General features: G+C 37.8%; 1 long non-coding RNA gene across 4 annotated transcripts in view; it reads left to right on the top strand.

Moving 5' to 3' along the window:
- Positions 1 to 22,538, top strand: part of LOC128085694 (uncharacterized) — a 42,728-nt gene that overhangs the window by 5,252 nt on the left and 14,938 nt on the right. For 2 of the 4 annotated variants that reach the window (XR_008209053.1, XR_008209054.1), the window contains exon 1: positions 10,766 to 10,934. This is a non-coding gene — a long non-coding RNA (uncharacterized LOC128085694). Of the gene's footprint in view, positions 1 to 4,657; positions 5,979 to 10,765; positions 10,935 to 22,538 lie in introns of those variants that run through there. The other 2 variants (XR_008209055.1, XR_008209056.1) reach the window with 2 other exon arrangements.

Here is a 22,538-nt window from a genome sequence, read left to right as displayed (position 1 = left end):
CTGGGGCTACGATGAGGTGTGTAATTTCTTTTTATAGTAACAATTCTGACATCAGTGTATTACAGTTAGAATAAATGATGGATTCTTGGTTCATACTTGAAATAAAATTTGAATTATTTTATTTGCATTTGGTCCCAAATTATTTTTTTTCACACCAAATATTTAATGAAAAAATAAGCAGAATTTTGAGTTGAAAATATCTAATTTTATTTTGAAATTGTCAATTTCAGTTCAAGCTGTTTTTTTTCTGAAATGAATCATCTGATCTTGACATACTTGGATTTTCAATTATAGATACTACTTTTAGTGAAAGGCAGAAAATGTGATTCTTCTCACTGGATGTAAGCTTACTTTGCAGAATATCTCTTTACAGTTTTGTTTTCTGAACAACTCACTTCTGATTAAAGTTGAAGTTCTTCATCTGTTTCTGTAGTTTCATACGTTTGCTTGTATCTTGTGATGTTTAGGAAGAATTGTTTACACATATTAGCCCAGTAGCTGACTCTAATCCAAAGTAATCCAGGTACTGCTTAAAAACTCAGTGTGTGGGAAGCAGTCAGTATTTCTCAAGGTGGAAAAACAAAATCGGTGAGGAATACTTTGTTTTTCAAAAGTGTGGAGCATTAGCATGAGCATAAAAATTGTCCTAAGATTTATGTATGTCAAAAGGGGCATGTAACTATGAGTATGGAAGGAGAACAAGTGTGCAGTGGAGAGAAAAATATGGATGCAGTGTGAAGGACATAGGACGCCACTCAGTAAGCAGTCCCTGAGGAAGGCTTCATGTTCCCTGCTGTGTATCCCTTCACTCTTCTTTCGGAAGCAAGCTGTCGAAACCTGAACTTCTCCTGTGTGTCCCCACACAGACAGAGGCTGTGGGGTTTGTGATTTCAGCACTGTGCTGATGGTGGAGAAACCACTGTGCTTCTGTGCTGGAGTATGGAATTGGAAAGAAAGGTTTTGATCAGCCATGTTTGAAAGGTAAATAGAGAGAGAGCGTGGCCTTCTGGGCAGGTGTCAGCACCATGGTTCTTGACTGAGCCTTGGTCTCTAGCTGATGCCAGCCCTAAGCCGCTGGCAACTTTGAATAAGTTTGGAAACCAAAGCATTGCTAGCAAGGAGATTAACAATTAATGCAAATACATTAACCTGTAGTTAACACTTGTGGGACTCAAACATCCACAAAGCCAACTACTTTTTGTTTTTCAGCTGTCTGTAACAAGCAGTCCCATATTTTTCTACATGGATTTGGCTTGCCAAGATATCTGCTTTTATTAGCAGCAGTTGATCTCCCTGTAATGAGGTGAGTGCATTGTGGCTTTGTCAAATTTCTTCCCAAGAATGGAACTTCATGTTCAGATTTTCTGTTTATATCACCCAATATCACACAAAGAGCTGCTGCATTGCTTAGAAGTTGATTTATTGCAAGTGTTTCTTGCTGAGATTGTTTTTTATTTTTTGTGAATATAAAACTCTTCTAGATTTTACAAAAGAAGATGACTTTACATTCTCTTTTAATTTGTAGTAGAGCTGTTTGATTAACATTAATTTGCTAAATTCAAGTTAAGTTCTTCCAGAAAACAATGCTGAAGAATTTTTTTAAATATGCTTTTTTAGTGTTTCTGATTTGAAAGGAATCAAATGCCTACAATTTCTTAAAAGAACATTTGTAGGAGGTCCATTCCTCAGTTTTATAAACATTTTTTCACCTCAGTAAGGCCCACAAGACCTGGGTTAAGGCCAGTGTAGACCAAAAACAAATTGTCTGATACATGTGCAGAGCTTAAGGCCAATATAAATGCATCTATGTGATGTATGTTTATGAAAAAAACAGGGAGAACAGTTTCAAAAAGACCTCCAAGAAACAGATCACACATGAACATTTCTTCTGCGTATTTGAGAGAGTATAATTGCAGAGATATTTGGATAATTTTATTTGCAGATTGTTATTTATTTAATGTCAGGAGAGAAAATGGCATTTTGTTGCCACTCTCCAGTCTGGCAGAAACGTTTAGTTTTTAGAATAAATTGTTGTGATAAATAGAAACATACGTATTACTTAAAAAGAAACAAACAGGTTTTCCTGAGGGAAGCTGTTGCTGAAACACAAGTTATTAGAACACGAGAAATATATGTCCAAATTTACGATTCAACTTCGTGGTACATCTCTGAAGAAATGTTTAATCATTTTGCAAATGCTGTAAGCTGAACTGATGAAATGTATTAAAGCTACCACTGTGAATGCTCTGCTTCATCAGAAGATTTTAATAATGCATAAGGTGATGAAATATATCTCAAATATAAGGAAAAAAACTTTCTCCCTGGTAGGTAGAAAATGAAAGTGTCAGTAAAAGACCCGTAGTCATTTTTAAGTGAGTCATTCTGAAGTTCGTGACAGTAAGTGCTGCTCTGTTAGCTAAGGTTGTAGATTTGACTGTTTATTAGAATTAATACTGTATTCCAACTTTCAAACAGAAATGTCACGCTAATGCCAGCATTTATTGGTATCTGGCAGAATTTGGAGATATTGAGTTTTTGCTCTTCTAAGTTCAAACTCTCTGTGAAGCAATTCTTTCCCCAAAGTGGGATTTGATCTCATTGTCACATCTGGCATATGCAAAGACACATGTAACTGTTTTTTTCCACACTTCCAGAAGAAAGAGGCCCACATGAAAAAAAACCAAAAAAACAAAACAAAAACAACCAAAAAAACCAACAAACAATCTCTCCTCAGAACCTCAGCTCCAAAAAATATGTTGTGCTACAGTTGTCCCTCATTATCCCTCATTTGCCAAGTTCTCTGTTTAGTTCTTTATTCTTAGAGATAACAATTTCTTTTCATTTTGAATAATTATTAGCTACATTGTTAAAGATTTGTTTATATTTAACAATGGCCAACTGTTAATTTAATTAAAATTCTCAATTTAATTTTATTTGTAATCTTGTAGTTCAGCTGTCATAAGAAAGTAAGAATCCAAACTGGGATGATTTCATAGGTATATATGTAATGCAGAGTTAGCTAGTTTTCTCACTAGGAAACTATCACTGTTTCTGAGATTGTTTTGTATGCTGTTGAACAAAATAGAATATTTATGTAGTTTATCTCATGCTTTTAAGTTTTGCCACATATTTCAAATGCAATAAAAAAGCCCAATTCTGTAAAGTCTGTCAAAGAAAATCTTTCTAGTTGTGATGTGAATGCGTACTCTTGGCAGATAGAAGTTTTGATGATTGAAATGGAATTAATGGCTAATATTTTCCAAGGAATATTCATCACCACCTTATTTTGGACTGCAAGTTTATCTGATAATTTGTAATCTAATCACCTTTGGCAGTCTTTTCAGTTAATACAGAAGATAACTTATAATATGACAGTCTTATTCAAATGTGCTTCAGTGAAAATGGGAAATACAATCTTTCTTTTAACTTGGGAATCCCTCCCCAGTGTGGCTGATACCTGACAGAGGAAGAAAGTGATTCTCTCCGTGAGTATTGCTACTGGTTTATGACACCATCTGTTGTTTCCTACCACCATTGGAGGTAACCCTGGGGTTCTGCACTAGCAGTTTTTAAGCAGTGCCTGTATTACTTTGGATTAGAGTCAGCTACTGTGCTAATATATGTAAACAATTCTTACTAAACGTCACAGATACAAGCAAACATATGAAACTACATAAATAACCCGGCTCCTGAACTGGTGAGAAACAAAGCATGGATTTCCATTTTGTAAATACGACTTCCACACACCACTGTAGATAAGAGTTGTGGAAAAGGCAGCTCAATGTGTGAGATAACCTGTTGCACTGAAAGCTGAAGGCAGGGTGGTGGTAAAGCATCATCCAGATGGCAGTTTTCATATGCTATGAATAGATCAAATGATAGAGGGTTAAGGAGCAGGCAGGGAAATGAAAGATGAATCTACAGATCTTCAGGTGATATACATGTAACAGCAGATTAGAGTATGTAAAGGCATACATATGCATCACTTTTTTTTGTGAGGGTATTTAAGAAATCTCTGAATGTACTTATATAAGTATATAGATAATTGTATACATCATCTATAGGTGAATTTATAAAATCTGGAAACTATAAGGGTAAATATTTAATGGATTATCAGAAGGGTTTCAATGTATTAATTTTAAGGACAGCAGGCCAAACAGCATGCAATGAAAACAAAGGCAAACAAATTTTTGAAAATATTAGCATTATTTACCATATAATTTTGCCAGAACCCCATTTGGTTGCACGTACAATTTTTAATGTCTGATATTGCTGTGGTAACAAGACGTTACCAAGAGATTGGAAAGAAGAACAGTGAACTGTGCTCCATGAAGGTGAGACCTTGTGAAGAGAGAACAGAAAAAAGGCAGAGAATATGCTCTTGAAAAAAGAGGACTGAGTACATAGGATGTATTTATTCTTTCTTCTGCATACTTATCATTTGAAATGTTGAACTTACTCTGCTCTCCTGAACTGCCTTGAGACTTTTGTCCAACCAGGAGTAACAAAAAGGAGTAAGCAGATGTGGTCAGTATTTATTGGCTTAACTGAAATGAAATACTGTTAGTTTTTTAGCTCCATGGCAATGAATCAGGATTAAAAAAAAATCCCAAATCGTTGATGGCTGGAATGTCACTCACATATCAATCTCAGAGGATGAGTTGTGAAAGCAACACAAATAATGTAAAATCTGAAATTATAGTAGCTAATACTGATATTCTGTTTGGGTACAGAAACACCATTTGAACTAGTTGTTCTTGCTGCTGGTTTTGCAGCCTGTCATTCTTCAAACAGACACTCAGAGGCCTTATGACTATTGAAAAATGCATAGAAGAGATGAAAGAAAATCTGCTCCTAGAATGAGAGTTTTGCCCAATTGCTGTTTGCTGGCCTATGAAATTCTCTTTATTAAGAATAACTCCTCATGGCATCTATTTCCCAGGAGTCTGGGGAAGGGAATTGCTTCTGAGAAAGAGGAATAGCACTCATCTGTCAAGTAATGGAGAGAGCTCCTTAGGAAAATGTTTTATCTCCCTTCTTCATTGTTTGTTCAGTTCATATACATTTATGCACACTTCTTCAGTCTCTGTGGGTGGATGTACATCAGCAAGTCTCAAGTAGAGCTTCACTTTCCTATTTTTACAAGCTATGCCTCTTTGTTCCTAAATAAAAGGGGTTTCTTTTCTGTGTATATATGTATGCATGCTCTAACTCTTATCTTACTTACTCTTATCTTTAATTCAGGCACTCCTGCTTATTATTAGAAAAATGGTCTTGAATTTACTGTGTTGCTAGCACTGGAAGGAAGTGCTTCTGCTGTTGATAGCTGCCATGCAGAGAGTGTCTTAGGATAGATTCCTCTCATGAATGCTGCTGAAACCCAGTTGTGTTTGACTTATTATTTATATGTCTGATTCAGTGAACTGCACCGAGAGGATAGAGAAAGTGAGGAGAATAATTGCCTAAAATTACAAAATATCTTCTCTGTGTGTATATTCAATTTCAGGGATGCAGAAAGGAAAAGTATTTTTATGGCTTTTAAGTATTTTGAAATGCCATTTTTTCTAATTGAGTGTGACAGAAAGATCTGCATTCACTCTGTATCATGTATTTTACACATAATTGTTAGACAAGGATGTAGTTTCACAATACTCTACCTTTAGGGACAAAACCAGATTAAAGGACGCTGTGTTTGCCCCTAACATGCTGCTGGCAGCTTGTTGTCCTGTACTACTGTTCATCACCATCCACACACAATGGTTTATGAGGCCATGCTGACATGATCTGAAGTGATCCAGGTTAAAAATAACTCTCCAAAAAGGTTATTTTCAGTGATCAGCCTTGCACTCTGCTCCCACAAACAGTTGCTGCGGCACAACTGAAGGGGGGAAGCTGCAGCGGAAGAGCAGCACCACACAGCCGGAGGTGGGAGAGCAGCTGAAGCTAACGTGGTGTTGTCCTGTGCCAGTAGTCCAGAGGTAGGATAGGCTCTGCTGTCATTAACACCTTTGCAAGTATGGTTTTGATCTAATCCTGCCAAAGGCAATAGGCTTCTTGACACTGATCAGGGGAACTGAAAAGGTGGTCCTTCCCTCACACTGACTCACTAAATTGCAAAGGTTGGTTGATCATTGGCTTTTTTTTGGTTGGAAAATGCTTTGCAGTATATTTCCTAAATAATTCTTCTATAATTATCTGATGTGAACTACACTTTTCCATATTTGTGTACTAGATTGTTTGTGCCGATTGCATATTCTCATGTAAAATCAGAAATCTGAGATAAATGATGAGTTGAGGATATTCTGACAAATTCCCACAGAATTCACTTCTGATTTGAGTACACAAATGAAGCAGATGTCTGCAAAAAATAATACAAGTTTTTGGGTGTGTTTAAAATACTGAAGATATTAATAATACTTTACATTGGTGTTGTTTTTTTTTTTCTGTTTCTGAATCAGAAAATTGACTAAAAAGAAAGAAGTTCTGTTTTTGATTTTCTTTTTTTGTATACTTGTTGAATCACTTTTTTATTAACCGAATGTGTTTTGAAATATTCTCTTGAGCTGGGGCTCATATCTTGCTTGTCTACAGTTTCACATGACAGAGAACTTACATAGTATTAAAATTAGAAATAATTATGGATATTCCATTTTGGATGGTAATAGAAAGCTTGCAGAGGTCTATGGGAGCAGGAAACTTGAATTCTCTCAGTTTGAGTGGGCTCTTAGTAAGCAATTGCACCCTCCAACACGAATGGCTAGGCAGATTTAGAAACCGCTGTACAAATTAAAAGCACAGGCCCTAAAGAAACAGAAGATGAAGTATTTAATTTAATTCTGGATATTAAAGCATATGTAGTGTTCTAATTTTTTCCCTGCAAACTCAGTAATTTAATATGAAGATGTTGACTGCATTAATCTGTTGTAAATGAAGAACTGCCGTAATTTCCAACTCCTTTCTCTGTTCCACAGCCCTTTTGTGTGACTATATCTTCTGTTTTGGTCCACAACTGTATTCATTCTCAAATTTCAATGTGAGATTCTCCTGAATCATTTTGCTACCATGAAAACATTTTGTCTACTGTCTGCCCTTTATCTGCTGTAGTTGTGGTCTTACACGGGCACATCCAGCTCATGGATTCAGAGAAATGACATATCCTCCTTGTGCTCGCATTGGTGGTTTCCTCTCATTTTTTGTTAATCCTGGCTTATCAAGTAACAGCATTTGGATACTGCCTTTAGAGTCAAATTTGCTAGTTGGCTGGCTGAAAGCATGCTCATCAAAGCAGCCTGTTGCCTGTGTAGAGGGAAATTCCTGTGTCTCTATATTGGCCTCAGGTGGCTCACACCTACTCTGTTGGATCTGAAACAACTGTATTCTCTTCATGACATTTATAGAGCACTTGGAAACTGATCCTAGGGATTAAAAAAGTAGACTTTGTATTTGATGGGTGCTGGCCTACACACAGATGTATTTTTATTCCTCTGAACATCTGCTGCTCTGAACAAGTGCCATGGGAGTAACAAAACCTTACAGGATTTGGCCTGGGAATAATGGGATAATTTGTGAAATAAGTTGAGAAAAGTTGAGATGCTGATAAAAAAAATTGGTCCTTATGCTGTAAAGCTGAGTGTGTATCGGTGTGGATATCAAAATAGTTGCTGCAGTGCTTTTTTATTTTTAGTGCTTTTCGTTGTTTCATGTTTTAGCACGGGGCTTATAGTTTTCCTGAAATGTCTTTCTTTTCTAAAAAGTAAAAAAGCCTCACAAACCAAACCAAACATACCTATGCATCAGCTTCCCAGAATCCTTTCGGATTCTTAGCTCTTGCTCAGGCAGTCAGAATAGAATGGTCTTTAGAACTGAGAACTTAAAATTTTAGTTACAGATTCTCAGTAGCAGAAGCTTAGTGTGCTCCTCAGGTGTGCAGTTGAAACATTTCTGAAAATGCAGTCTTAATTCTTGAGAGATCGAGTATAATGTGAGGTTATGACTGACTGGCTTCCAAGATGAGCTAGACAAGAAATGTTATTGCTATTAATGTTCTAGAATATGCAGAAGTATATACCTCCCTCATCTATCTGCTAGACAGTTATAGTTTCCTTTTTTTCCTGTCTCCTTTATAAACTGTATTTGAAATGTGCTTGTAAATAGCTAATAGTTAAATTCCACTCTCATTATTCTGTTTGTGTCCGAAATTTGCTCTAGAACTGGGCTTGGAGATATTTAATAAAGTAAGGATTATCATAATCTTGAGTAAGGGTATAAAAAATCTCCTTTTTAAGTTTCAACTCAGAAATGTTAAGATAAAAGTGAATAGCAGAGTATGCACCTCCAAGATTTCAGGTTAAACTGGGAAATGGTTCAATAGAATGTCATGGTTGCATCTCAGCCCTTGGGCCGTGTTGTATGTAAAGCATCATTTAATATGCAACTGACATATAGTGACTAGCTTTACATTCCAGGTGCTTGATATTTTGGGAATGAAAATAAATTATCCATTTCTCATTCAATTATTTAGTTCTGGTGAAACCCCTGAAATACCTTGAAGCTGAGGTGTTTTTCAGTAAGACCTTTTATAGAAAGGGTCAAGGTTTTGAAATAAACTAATGATTTGAAAAGTGAGACAAGATGAGGAAAAGTATTTCAGACCTTAGGAAACAAATGAGCATGTAAAGCCAGAAGTTAAACAAAAAGAAAGGTGAGAGATATGCCTATGTGCTAATAAGGACATGACTGAGGTAAGGAGGCCTTGGTAATATTGAGAAGTATAATTCAGTGGAGTTAATAAGAAGTCCACAAGATCCTTTAGAAGCAAAGATGGAGATGACATACCTTTCAGTGTTTTGAAGCAATTGGAAAGTGGAAAGGAAAAATAAAATAGGGGAGAGAAGGGATTTTTGAGTGAATAGTGATTAAATGTCAGAAACTGGTAACTTTTAAGAGGAAAAAAAAAGTGATTCCTGAATAAAGATTTACTTCACTAAGGAGCACTAGCAATCAGGAATGGTTTTTGAGTTCTGGGACAATTTGCTCAAATGATACGATTATATATATTGGTTTAAAATATTTTATTTTTGTAACAAATGAAATTGCTGACTCTCAAGAGGACTTGGAATAAAGCTACAGAGTCCTGCAGGAATTGTTCAGCAGAGTTCTGGAGTTTTTGGTCACATAAGGCAAACTGACTTTAATGCAGTTCAAGTGTGATCATGATTCAGTAGACTCTGAATTTCAACATCATAATTTACCTTAATTTGCTGTACCTGTGATATATCTCCCTAATTGCACTCCTTTTTCTTGTTTTTCCTCTTGAAAGGAGGTGACTATGTGTGTATCTTATGCAGTCAAACCCAGACTGCCCACTGCATTTCAAGTTACCTTTAGCCTGGAGCAAGGCAGATATATCACTGAGCACTGAAAATCAGCCTGGGGATAACTGAATAGGGAAATAAAATAATTCTTGTTCAAATTCAGACTTCACAAATCCAGGCAGCATACACAGGCACGGTCTATACTTAGAAACAATCTGAGCATGTGCACAAAAAGGTCATTATAAGTATGAACATAGTCTGTCTGACTAGAAATCAAACTCTAATCTGACTTTTAACTTGAGAGAAAAATGTTTAAATTTCTCAGCTTATATCAAGATTTTTATACCTATTTTTTTTTTTCCAAAGGTAAAATCCAGTGGCACTTTTCTTCTTTCTATAAATACAGAGCTATATGCAAATATCCTTTTGCAACTAATCCCAGAGCCCTCTGTCTGCCAAAATTTGCCCAACAGCTACACGGCTTGGCAGTGCAAGACACAGACATACATATATGTGTAGGTTTACAGAACGTTCTGCCATCATATTATTATGTGGTCTGGAGAAAACAGTGATACTTGAGAGTTTTTGGGAAATGTTACTAAGAAACCTCGAGTTATAAAATTGTTCTGCAGAAATTAGATATAATTTATGAAATATTAGAGTGTGATGTGTCATTACATTTCTTCTGCATTGGTAAGAGGTAAAAAGTAAAAGATGAATTACTGGCAAGAATCCTGAAAATTACTACTTCCTATAGTTCTCAGATCATTAGGACAAACCGATTTCTGGCAGAGCCAGATGGAGCTGCAGTCCAGGTGGGCCACATGGATCCTCATCAGTAGCACTTGGGACTCTAGTCCTTGAGCTCTTTCATCAGCTCTCTGCTTCTGAACTTCACAGCCTGTTTGTGGGGCACTGAGGCTGCGTTGCTAGCTTTGCTAATTCTGGAATATCCTGCCTGTGCCGCAGACAAATTGCGAGTGCCTGCGCTATCTCATCACTTGTTCTGTTTTCTTGCACAAGGAAATGTAAGTGTTCAGGATGCAGAAATACAAAATCCCCCCTAATCAAATCTCTTAGGTAGTCAGTGAACCAAGACTGTGGAAACACACTTGCCCTGATGTTGGGTTGTCTCACTCTGTACACCTAAGAGCAGGACTAAAAAGCACACTGTAGAGCATAACAGACTTGTTTTACATATACAGCGAAGGAAAACCATGTGCTTAGAATTTATTCCCCATTTCTAATTTCAGTTTGCACACCCAAGCATGGTGCCAAGGTAGCTGATCGTTGCCTAGCAAAGAGGCTGCAGACTCCAGGTGTAGGGATACACATCCTCAGCTGATAGAGATTGACAGAAACGAACCTCTCGTAATTTACTTCAGCTGAGGCTTTTTTTTTTTTTTTTTTTTTTTTTTCCCCTTCCTTTCCCCCCCTTTTTAAGTGTTTGTTCTGGTAGCCTTTCTATAGTGTGACTGATTGCTTTTTCTTTTTCGCTACCACAAACAAAGGATTTGTGGCTCAAATGCCTTTCTTTTGGAGAATTCTTTCTGTCTACGTTGAAGGAAAACAATACTGTGTGTAAGGATATCCTAAAGATTTGGACATAAACATCTAACAGTAAGTTGTTGTCTTTTTTTTTACTTTAGTTATGTTATTTTTGGACTGAATCTGATGACATGTAATTATTTCAAATGTGTTTGTCATTTGAGTTGAAGGTGTGAGGCCTATAATCAAGCATGAAAGCTTCTGAATTCAGGTGTATTTTAGTGAAATTGAATGTATAAAGAGGGAAAGAAAAAAGCTTCTTATTTTCCTTCTTGTCACACAGTGAAAATCTGTATTGTTTTTTCATGTACTTTCTGTTCTAATTGCATAACGTTCTTAGAATAATTGGAAGCTAGTATCAGTAGATATTATATGAAAAACTCATGTGTTTAGTAAGTGGTAGCTAGAATTATTGTCTTGTAAGTGAGGTAAAAGCTTTAAGCTGTGGTACTTGGGAAGACTGAGCCTGAGAAATAAAAACTGATGTTGTGTTGGAGAAGTGGTTACTTATAAATCAGAGGCAGTGCAAGTAGAACTATCTCATTTGTGTGGGAAGGGACCTGAGACTGTTTTTTTTGTGTGTAGTTACTTAACACTCAGTCTGCAACTCTTTTGTGTTTCACGAGCTTGTAAAGTAAATAGAGCGTTTCAACAGCAGATTTACAAGCATGAGGGAGACAAGTGGTTAAAAATAGCAGTATGTTGAGGTATCTTTAAGGAGTTGTGAACTGTGGAGGTGGATGATAAAGAGTTAGCTTTAGTGAAGTAAAAGGGAGTATTGGCCTAGGCACCTAGCTTCTTTGCTTGAGGAAACAGTGGGGCTACTTTCTTCCTCCTGGATTCTTGTTTTGTATAGGGCTGGGGAGGATGAACAAGGGTTATCTTGAAGGTAGTTTCCTTTCTGTAGACAGAGTCCCTCTGAAACAATTCACTTCTGCATTATCTTAAAGGTAGAAATCCTATTTCTCCATAATTAGAAGAACAAAGCAAAATGAACAATGTATATCATGAGTTAGAATTTATCCTTCACTCTTCAAGTACTTGTAAAAATCATGCCATAAGCTCTTGAAGACCATTCTTCTGATTTATCTGGGGATGATTGCTACATCTACTGTACTGTACCCTCATGCATGTCTGCTAGATATAACTATCCCTCCTAATAAAAAGTAACATTCTGCTGGAAGCTTGATAGGTATCAGCAGAGCTGGCTCATCAGAGTTTGCTCGTATGGAATTGAGATAAGGAAAAAGTAGGGAGGCAATCAGGTATTAGTCTTTTCTGATTAGAAAGATGGGATCTGCATCATGTGGCAAGTAAGTGATCTACAGAAAGCAGGCTGCTTTATTTGCAGCATACCATCTCCTTTTCAATTAGTGTCTTCTCCAAATTGGTCCTTTGTCATTGTGTTTCATGCTGTCAATTCTACTTTTCCAAACCACACCTTTCCAAAGGAGCCCCCTATTTGAAAGTGACTATGTTGAAATAAAAACTAAACCATTAAAATGCAGTATTTTAAAGGGCTTAATTATTTTATAGTTCAAGCAAGGAAAAGTTTAGGGGGAACAAGGTATTAATTTAATATGGGTTACTCTGTGACATTGTTAGCAATATATTTCATTTTAGTGCAATTATAACCTTTTGTTAAACTATTTACTTAATGTAATTATTGAAACTTACTGAATAAAAAGAACACACAGATCTATAGCTGGTGGGGGGAGGAAAGGGGGAGAAATTTGCAGCATTTTCAAAGTTCCAGGAGAGTTCTCTGGAGTACTGTCTTCAAACACCTACTCTAATGTAGAGGGCACCCTGATACCTGTTAGTAGATATTCTGAAGAGTGCTCCAGATTCTGCATTTCTGAGGCAAGGGCTTTGGATTAGTTGATGCTCTTCTTCGAAAGTCTTCTGGCACTGATAGAAGTACAACACAGTGCACAAGCAAGCCTGAAACTCTGTGTCTTAACAACATGGCCTTGTTTAGCATTCACTTTTCTACTTCTTTTGTATTTCTGTCCGCAGCAATGTGGCAAACAAGATGAAGCCTAATAATTTTGCAGACCTTTCTTTGCATTTAATGTATTCTGCTGTTGTTGCAGCTTAGTGGGAATTGTATTATGGAGAACCCCTCAGAGCTGTTGACACCCTGTAGGGAACTAAAGGACTCAGTGATTGATGGCCTGGAGTACAGGGTCACTGGTCTCTCCCTAATTGCAGACACTGAGGACAGTTATCCTTGCCCTACATAAATCAGCTCAGGCTTTTTCTTTCCAGGAAGCTTTATTTGCAGTATATAATCCCAGGTTGACACAAGCTGCTTTTTGAGCAGCTAATAGATAAAGCTAGAGAATAGAGAATAAATGTAGAATGCAGCAAATGACAAGTCCTTTGAAATACCAGGAAGAACAGTATGTTGCACGTTTGTCCAGGCACATCCTTAGAGAAACTCAATCCCAAGGCTGGAATTTACAGCTGTATGTATGATTACATGGGCTACACTAATGATTTTTGCAGCCCCTGTCCCAGGAGCTTTGCTCAGAGCAGAGGTATGGATTGTGTGATGCAAGAATCACTGCCGAGTATGCTGCATTGTGCAGAAGAGGGTGTTGTCTGGAGAAAATCCGTAAGAGAAGGGCTGCTAGGTGATGTAAAGTACACCGCTCCCCTTAGTTGTGTCTGGGAAGTTCAGCAGGCTTTACATTCCTGAGGGATCTGGTTGGTGTCTGGAGCAGCCTGTCCTGCTGCAGTTATCCTGGGCAGGTGGTGAAATGAGAAGTGATACCTGTTTGTCAACAGGCTTCTGATATTAAGGGGTGAAGTTCAACATAAGAAAACTGGGATTTTACTTAGTGCCTCAAAGTTGGATATTTGAAGCTTGACAGGTGTTTGCTCCAAATGTGAGAGCAACTCAGCTAGTCTCTGTATTGCATATTCCTTGTAACGATAAAGTTCATGTAGTTGCAAATCTTTTCCCCAGGCTGATCTCTCTATATTCTTAGATTCTAGGTTGTGTTTGGAGAAGGGAATAATATGCGATTGTGCTGTGCGTTCTGCAGCAGCTGCTGTGTCTCTTTCCAAGGAGCAATATATTGCTGTGCTCCCATCTCCTGACACTCAGTTGCCTGAGTGCCAGCTGTGGGCCAGATTTGAAAATTTTGAAGTTTCTTAAGTATCTGGTAGAAACCAATTTTTCTGTAACTCACCTGATTCTTGATAACATTTCTGGAATCTGATGATTTTTTTTTCCTCCTTAAGAGGAGTTTTGGAACAAGGTGAAATACTAACAACCTAAGTGACATAAGTATGTGTGGTTCTTCATACAGTTCCTAGCTGATGATTCTGGGGTCTGTTGTATAGAGGAAGGTCTTCCTCCTCCGATTCCTGGGCAGACTGTGTAGGACCAGTTGAAGTGTGCAGCTGAACTAGTGAGCAATATCCTTGGAGGCTAGCTGCTGTATGATGTCTAAACAGGCACTGCAAAACTGTGCTTTACAGTGTGTTATAGTGGAGAGCCCTGCTCATCTGGCCTCTTCAAATGGTCCATTCACATCCTAGGTGCCATTTAACTTTTGTCTTTATTGACTGTCTATATGTTTTAGATTAACTTTAAAACTTTCTAAGTTTTTCATTTACCTCATATAATGATGTCCTGATTCAGGTTTTTTGGTTAAGATGTTAAATCAGGTGGAAGAAAGATACTGAATGAGCTAAGGGGTAAAAAAGAACAGCACATTGCCTTGTGTGTGGAATTACAGAAGCAGGGTCTGTCTGGAAACAATAGTGATGTGGAAACATTATGTTTTACCATGTTCTATCCAGTGCCAGTATTTCCCTCTTACAGTGGATTTGTGCTTGTGTAAATCCCCCACTCTTATCCCCCTGTGTATGTTCACCAACCATACAAGCATATAACTAGGTTGTAAAATTTTCCATGGGAATGATAAACAGTTTGCAAATAAGGAGTGGGTTTTATTTTTTTGATTGGTTGTTTTTAATTCTGGTTTCAACTTTTTTTTTTTTTTTAATGGCAAGTATCTTCTCTGGCTGTTTGTTGTTACAGTGTTCTGTGAACATTTTACTAAAAACTCACTGTTACGCTCACTAAACTTTCATGGAAAGAAGAGTTTTTAGGATGTGGATAACTCCAAATTAATGAGCAGCCACAAAAAATTGAACAGTGATAACAAGTTTCAGGAAGAACGTAGGTGGTCCTCTGTCCTTGTTTCGTTGCGCACTGTTTGTTTGATTTTTATCTCATTTCTCAATGAGCTTGTTTGAATTTTTAAATCGTGTTGATACAGGACTGTTAATAAATTACTAATGAATTCTATCTTATTCAAACAAGTCCAGATGAATACTTCTTGCTCGCTGCTCTTAACTGGCCTTCCAGCAAGAGCTGAGCAGATTTTTTTTTTTTTGTTATTGTAATAAATATCTACTCAATAATTTCAAGTTAAATGGAAGAATGATATTTAGTTTACACAACATCTAGTAGTAACTTTTATTCTAGTCTTGTTTCCAAAACACTTTGGCTTTATTTTAAGCATGATCCAAGTTCAGCTCCTGTTTGCCAGTTATTGTGGAGGAGATCCTTCCATAAGCTTTTAATTAAACAGTTCCTGTTGTTCCTTAGTGCCTGTGTTGGTCCCCTTTGTTCTTCTCAGACTTGTCTACCCACTGAATTTTTCTTTACTGTTTTTGTCAGCTCTAAGGTTATTTGTTCAGTATTTACTCTAAGTTTAATCTTCCTCACTGCAGGACTGACCAAAAAGGTCAGAAGCCCTGTATATGTGTCTGTGGAAGGGGAAAAGAGGGATTTCCTCCTGGACAAAACTGGAAGTCCTTCTGGTTCTTCCCTATTCCCGGCCTGAATTTCCTGTAAGCTAAACTCTTGGCAGAAGACAATACTTGATCCATGTAACATTTCTTATTGCTTCTTTGCTACAAAATTAATATCATCTTTCTTCTGTGGTTTGAAATAGTATTTGCAGATATATATTTTTTTTTAATACGTACTATTTTAGGGTTCTAAATAAACATGCTTTTGATTTTCTTCCTTGTTCACTTTGTTGGGTCTGATCTTACCTCTGTGTTTAAATTTGGCTTTTTACTTTTCACATTCGTTGATTCTGCCATGACCAAAATAATTTTCCCAATACATCTATAATCTTTCACTAGGGTTCCTTTAAAAGAAAAACAAAAAACCAACAACTTTATTTTTGGAAAATTGAAGCAAATTAGAGAGGGCATGTAGGAAATTTTCCTACTTCAGAAGAAGAAGATTAACTTACCACTTGAACGTTTTCCTAACTCTCTTGGCTCATCATGTCTCCAAAACAGCTTGGTATAGAACTTCCAGATGAGTTCATTGACTTAATCTGTTACTTTTGGCATCTATAAGTAGTGTTGAATAGATTCTCTTCTTGCTGATAAGCAGTTGTTGTTGAAATTACTTTGTTGTTAGAACAGTTTCTACATACATAAAAAGCTCATAAACAAAACCATGGATAGCAACAGTAACCTGACTCGAAGTTTTGCGGTACTGTGTAGAAATTCTGTAAATACTGCAGAAATGTCAAATAATGTGATTTTGTTTCACTGCATTCTTTCTTCATTATTATTTTTCATCTGGACTGTCAACCTTTTATTGCTTAATTTGTGTTTTAAAATTGCTTAAATATCACCCTTACTCTAAGTTTTTCTGCTATGCTGTAAGCTTTTGCACACAAAACAAGCAGTCGGGAACTGAGCGCTTGGACAAAGCTGGGTTTGGTGGCAGCAAGAGAGCTGAGGAATGCCAGGGCTGCAGGCTGTAAAACCCATCGGGCATTGTGGACAGAGAGCAAGGAGCAGAATTACCTGAGGGTCAGCAAGAAATGGAACAGTTCTTAGCACTGAAATGTTATCTTTGACTACTTTCTTTCATTTGAGGTTTCGAAGTGTAACATTTGAACTTCAGAGTTGGCCTTCCCAATTTTGAGTAATTTGAGGAGGGAGGGGGGGAGGAGTGTTTTTAAATGTTCCTTTCTGTTGTCATGTATGGCTTCATTATGTTGTTGATTTTTCATGCATCAAAAAGCGCAAAAATTCTTGCTTCCCTGGCCCTTGCCGCTTTTCAGATTTAGGTGCTCTTAAAACAATTATGCATTAGTATTAGTGAAAATTTAATTGCAACAAATCATTTTAGTGTTGAGATTGTGGAATGAATTAGTCTCTCTGTCTTATAGCGTGTGGGACCTCTCTTTCAATGGTAATACAAAGAATAGTTTCAGAAAACTGCACCATTGTATGTTTGTCTGCAAGACCTATGTGAAGGCAGAGGGTTTAAGACTGTTGTGTCTAATAGTTCCTACTTATATTCAAGAGTGTTAAAATTCTACTCATGATTTAAATGAAAATATTCCCCTTCATAGAGTCTGACTTTGGGGAGTGAGGGGAGGATTTTCTTCCCTGGTTTCTCAGGGAGAGACACTTGTCACTAGATTGAGAGGGAGGTTTTTTCAGCAGAACAGTTTCTTTCCCCGGGCTCCTGCCTTCCTGTCTAGCTGACTTAAGTGGGTTTTAATCCTCTGACTCTTAATGATGTCCTGTAGTATTTTAATGAGTGCCTGGAGGACATTTGTAAGTGAAAAAGTGTGTGTGTGTGTGTGTGAGAGAGAGAGAGAGAGAGAGAGAGAGAGAGAACTGTTGGGGGAAAGGCAGAGGAAACAAATGAGTGCTGAAAAGAGACCTTAATAGGGCCACTTGTCCAGAGAAAATCAGCGAGTTAGCAATGGGTGACACTATTAGTGTTAATAGTGAAATCATTTTAATATACCTCCCTAGTTTCCTAGAAGTAGCACAATAAATGCTGAAATGTTAAATGCTTTTCAATCCTAACCACAGCATCTGGAGATTACACTTTCTAGAATAAGACACCAATGTTTTGCTTGCGTTTGAATTACCTTTACTTGCTGTCTGTTACAGTAGCAGCGGTTAGTGTTTGATTTTTAGAAGACTTCTGCACTATGCCACTGCGAGACATGAGAGAGGTAGCTGGGACCTCATAACCATCTCCCACTGCCTTGTTTTGGGTGCAGAGATGTCTGCTGTACGGTTCTCGGAGTCTGCATTGTGCAATTCTGAACTCTGCTTGCAGTTGGCATGGTGCTTTTATTTGGAGAAAATGTTTGTGTGCCTACACATGTGTAGTAGGAGCCTTCAGTAGGGTCTCAAAGGGATTGTTGGGCTGTTACCATTAAAGTTAAGATTAAAAAAAAAAAAAAAATCAAGATAAAATATGTAGTATTTGCGAAGTATCAATGAGATGAAGTGCTCCAATACCGTAATTGTAATGAAAATTTTTTTGATTATGGCTTATGAAATATTGCATGTTTGGACTAATCTGTTGTGAATCATCAATAGAGAGATGGAAATCTGCAGTGGATCCAAGTTCTCTACTGCAAACATATGAGTTGTTTTTTTTTTCCAGCCGAGCAGCTAAAATTGCCCCTCCAGAAGGTGGTGGCTGGGTGGATTGCTTGGTCTTGAAATATGGTTAGTGCTGTTACCTCTGCATTGGTACCTTCAATTGCAGTAGAATTAAGATGATGATGAGCACTTTAGGAAAGTTATGTATTTGTTTTTATGTCAAGTCTGTGTGTTTTAGTATGTAAAATCAAAGTGATTTTCAAATGTCTGACTTCAGCCTTACCAGCCCTTAGAACATGATACTTGGTCACAGTAATCTCAAAACAGTTTGAGTTATGGTATGGTGAAAAGATTTAAAGAGTCTTATAGGGATTGTTTAAAATTTTAACAAAACCTGTTTAACAAAATACTGATAGTTTGAGACTTTTTTTTTTCTTAATTGAAATATTTAAATGGAACATCAGAGGCTTCAGCAGTTGCTGGAAGTCATGCATTTGTGTAATTTCTGACAAGTCAAACCACCAAACATTGGTGGTGCCTGACTTGCTATGCTCTGTGTGCGTCCTGATGAGGATGACAGGAGCAGAGGCCTCTCAGGAGCATAGGCATTGTGAAGAAATGCTGGGCATTGTAATGTCCCATCTCTATCAGGGCTGCTTCCTCCTCATGCAGAGTCTATGGAGAACGTTCTTTCTCCCATGGCTTGCATTGCAGTTGCAGTGGATGGGATTCTAAGCAGATACAGCTCAGTTGATTGTTGTCAAATGCGTAGACTTTTCTAAAATGTGATGTGTTCTAGAAACTTGTGGGGGTTAGTTCAGAACTTCAAACAAACTAAGCATCTGCAGAAGCAATTCCTACAGCTTCTGTGTGGGCTCCTGTTGTTAGTAGAGGCACCACCTGAATATGACAAATCTTTGTGTGTTCAGCCTTGAAATGAAAGAACTTATTTCCAAGTGCTTAGTGTGGGCAGAACCAATAGTACTGTGTCAGATATTGCTGGCCATAAGCAGTATTCCTGTTAAGCACATATTGGTATTATACAATAGAGAGTATACATTTGAATATTCTACTGCTACAAGACAGGCTTGAAGTTATCTTAAGGACTGATGGCAGGGTAGCATTAGGGCAAGGGTTGTTGGCTTGGTGCTTCAGGCAGTGATGGGCACTGGAAATAGTTTGGTTGTCTTACATGTGGTAGGTGCTAGCTGTGGCCAGAGGCTGGTTTAGTGATCTGCTGCTGGTAGGATACAAGTGAAATAACACATTTTGCTGCTTGCAGAGCTGCACAAGTTGCATGACAGCCTGTAGCTGGAGCATGGCAGAGGTGCCTGTGGACTGGCTGCTCCCGGGCTCTTGATCAGTTTGGAAGAAATACTGATACTGGGCACATCCTTGGGTTTCTTGCCCCTTAAACTGTGCTTCGTTTACTCTCCTCTAGGAAACTAAGTTCAATGCAGAGTAACTTTAATTTTTCATTATGAATGTGGCTCCTGCTTCAGAGAAGGCCCTGTTTCAAAATGAAAGGCGTTGTAAGGGTCAAATGTAGTTCATAGCATCATTATTCATCTCCTGTGCTAGTTCTTTCGGAAGTGCAGTCAGACACCTGATTGTTGCAAAAATATTTTTGCAAAGCAAATCTTTCTTGCATGTGTGTGACCTAGAAATGTTAGTTTTGAATTCCAATGAAATACATAATTTTAGTAAGGCTGCAGAGCAATCTATGAAAAGCAGATAAGTTAGTAGTATTTGTGCCTTTTGATTTAACAAAGCCTGTTTTCCTTTTGCAGAGGTACCTTTATTGGCCTTCTGCTCTTCTTCCTCAAACAAAAGTCTTTAGCTACACATAGCTTACCATCTTAAGTATGCTTTAAAAATGGTAATTTAAAAGCCCTGTATAGCCAAAATAGTTCTGTTCCGGAACAACTCACAGCATGGTCTTTCAAACAGAACACCCAGCTACTGAGCTGTTCTGTGTCACCTCAAAACATCTGCTGGAAAACAAGGCTATAATAGATGCATTGTTCTAAGATGCTCTTTTTCCTTTTTGTTAAGTCTTGTTAAATGGCCTGTAGTTCATTTCAGTAGAACAGGGCCCTTTTCTCTTGCAGTAGGAAAAGCTTGCTTTTGCACATTCAGTAATACCCTTGCAGGAGGAATGTCTGTACTTTCTTTTACTTCTTTTTGGAGACCAAATTAAAAGCTCATCTAATTCAAATGGTGGCTATTCCATCCTCTTAGCTATCTCTCTTCTACTACATATCTCCCTCGTTCCTTTCCATTTCCTCAGTTGTGAGAACATTCCTCCTTGCTCACTGAGCAGGGATAGTGATCACGGTCTTCATCTTTTTCTGTGACTATAAAATCTGTCACTGCCTAGGTTGTGTTGTTCTTGCTCTTTGAATCAGTGGAATGCTTATGCTGTAGCACCTTCTTCCACCCCCAACTCCCCTTCCTTCTTTCCTTAGAAACAGTGGTGAGTAAAATTAAGTATGCCTATTCCATAAGGAGGCCTTGTAGTGTCTAGAAATTTAGACGTTAAAAGTGGAAACTAAAGGTGGCTTTGAGATTGGGAGCTCATAACTTGAGAGGACCCTTTGGCGGTAGTCAGTGGAGAAAGAATCTCCTGTGGCTGTTTGCTTTTATTCATCCTTTGATCGAGATGTTTGCCTCCGAAATGGCAAAGTTTAAAGAATATCTACAAAAGCATCTGCTATGAACCAGCCCCTGAGAAAATGACTGTTACTGTAGGCAAAGTGGAAATAACATTTCTGTTGCCAGATGAACTTTTAGACAGTTAAATTCTGATCACAGTGGGGAAAGGAAAAGGGAACACCAAGTTATGAAAAACACTTTTATTTAAAAAAGCAACAAAAAAATCTATTTGAAGTTAATTGCATTCCATTTGGAGTACAGCTCATGATACCCACATGCCGTTCAGGTTTACTTTTAGCAACTAAAATAACTGGAGGTTGTGAGAAACATGGCACAAGCATTTCTCACAAGGTCATTTGATTAGTAACAATTTTATTTTAATCCTCACCATTGTGTAAACTTTTCCCACTTCAAAACAACTGACTTACAGATATCCTCAGCTTAGGCACACTTGGACCTTTTAATTGTCAGATACAAGAAAAGGACTTTCATAAAGAAGACAACACTCATTTAATTCTAAGTGGGATATGGAAAATCTCACTTAGAGAGATGTAAAACCACATTTTGTGTTTAATTATGAAATATGCTTCTGTCCTTATGTCTGTGGGGATATTTATTGCATGTCTGCCATTGTGCTGCATGAAGTAAAGAAAGAAGTTGCTGGTGAGTTATAACGAATTTGGGAAGTTTATAATGAATTTGGGAAGGAACAAAAAGAACATGCAAAGCGGTAGTAAGATGCTGTGTGTGTGTACTTCTTGACAGTCTTTCAATCTTTTTCAAGAATTGGAGACACATGGAGCTGTATATTCTGGTGAGTGTGCCAGTCCTAAAAGATGTGAGAATCTGATTGTATACATCTCAACACAGCTGACTGGTATCAGCTAATGTTTTCTTGTGCTTCCTGGACTGTTTTCTGTTGCAAAAAGTAATTTTTAGTTTCTAGAACACTTCTATCTGATACCTGGGCCTGATTAAGGAATTCCAGTGAATAGTAAGAAGCACAGGATTATCCAAATGCCATGCAGTATCTCAGAGCAGCTGTTGTCAGCTGAACTGCCTTATCTTGGTGCTTGTAACTTTTGCTGACAAAAGATCTGCACTCTTTGGCTGGGCAGCATTTGTTTTCCCTTGGATTTGGTACCACGCATAAAAATCTGAACTTATGGTAGCTGATTCTTCTTGTGAGGAATGCCAGTGTGTCTCTGGTGCCATCCCTGGCTCACCAGGATGGGAATCCTAGGTGCTAGGTGGTCATTTGGCTATGGGTGACTACTGTAGGCCCACAGACCCATATGAAGAAGAGTAAGGACTTTTCTGTGGGAGAGGCCCCCTTATGGTGGCCACTGGGAACATCGTAGGAGACTGAACCCAGTGCCTCTGTCTTGCTGACAAATGGCATTACTTTGTTCTCACCTTTCATTTTATGAGGGAATTTCCTTTTTGGACTCTTTCTGTGATCCCTTTCCTCTTTCACACTACTGCCTGAACAGTCAGTCCCTGTTGTACACTCTATTGCCTTGGGAGAGTCCTGATCCTCCCTTTTTCCTTTCATGGGACAGGCTGAAGCCCTTTGGGTTACGCATCCTTGTCTGTGGTCACCAGATTCGATAT

The sequence above is a fragment of the Tympanuchus pallidicinctus genome, unplaced genomic scaffold (genome assembly GCF_026119805.1).
Source record: "Tympanuchus pallidicinctus isolate F22 unplaced genomic scaffold, pur_lepc_1.0 scaffold3, whole genome shotgun sequence".
NCBI lineage: Eukaryota > Metazoa > Chordata > Aves > Galliformes > Phasianidae > Tympanuchus > Tympanuchus pallidicinctus.
This window is presented reverse-complemented; position numbering and strand designations above follow the sequence as displayed.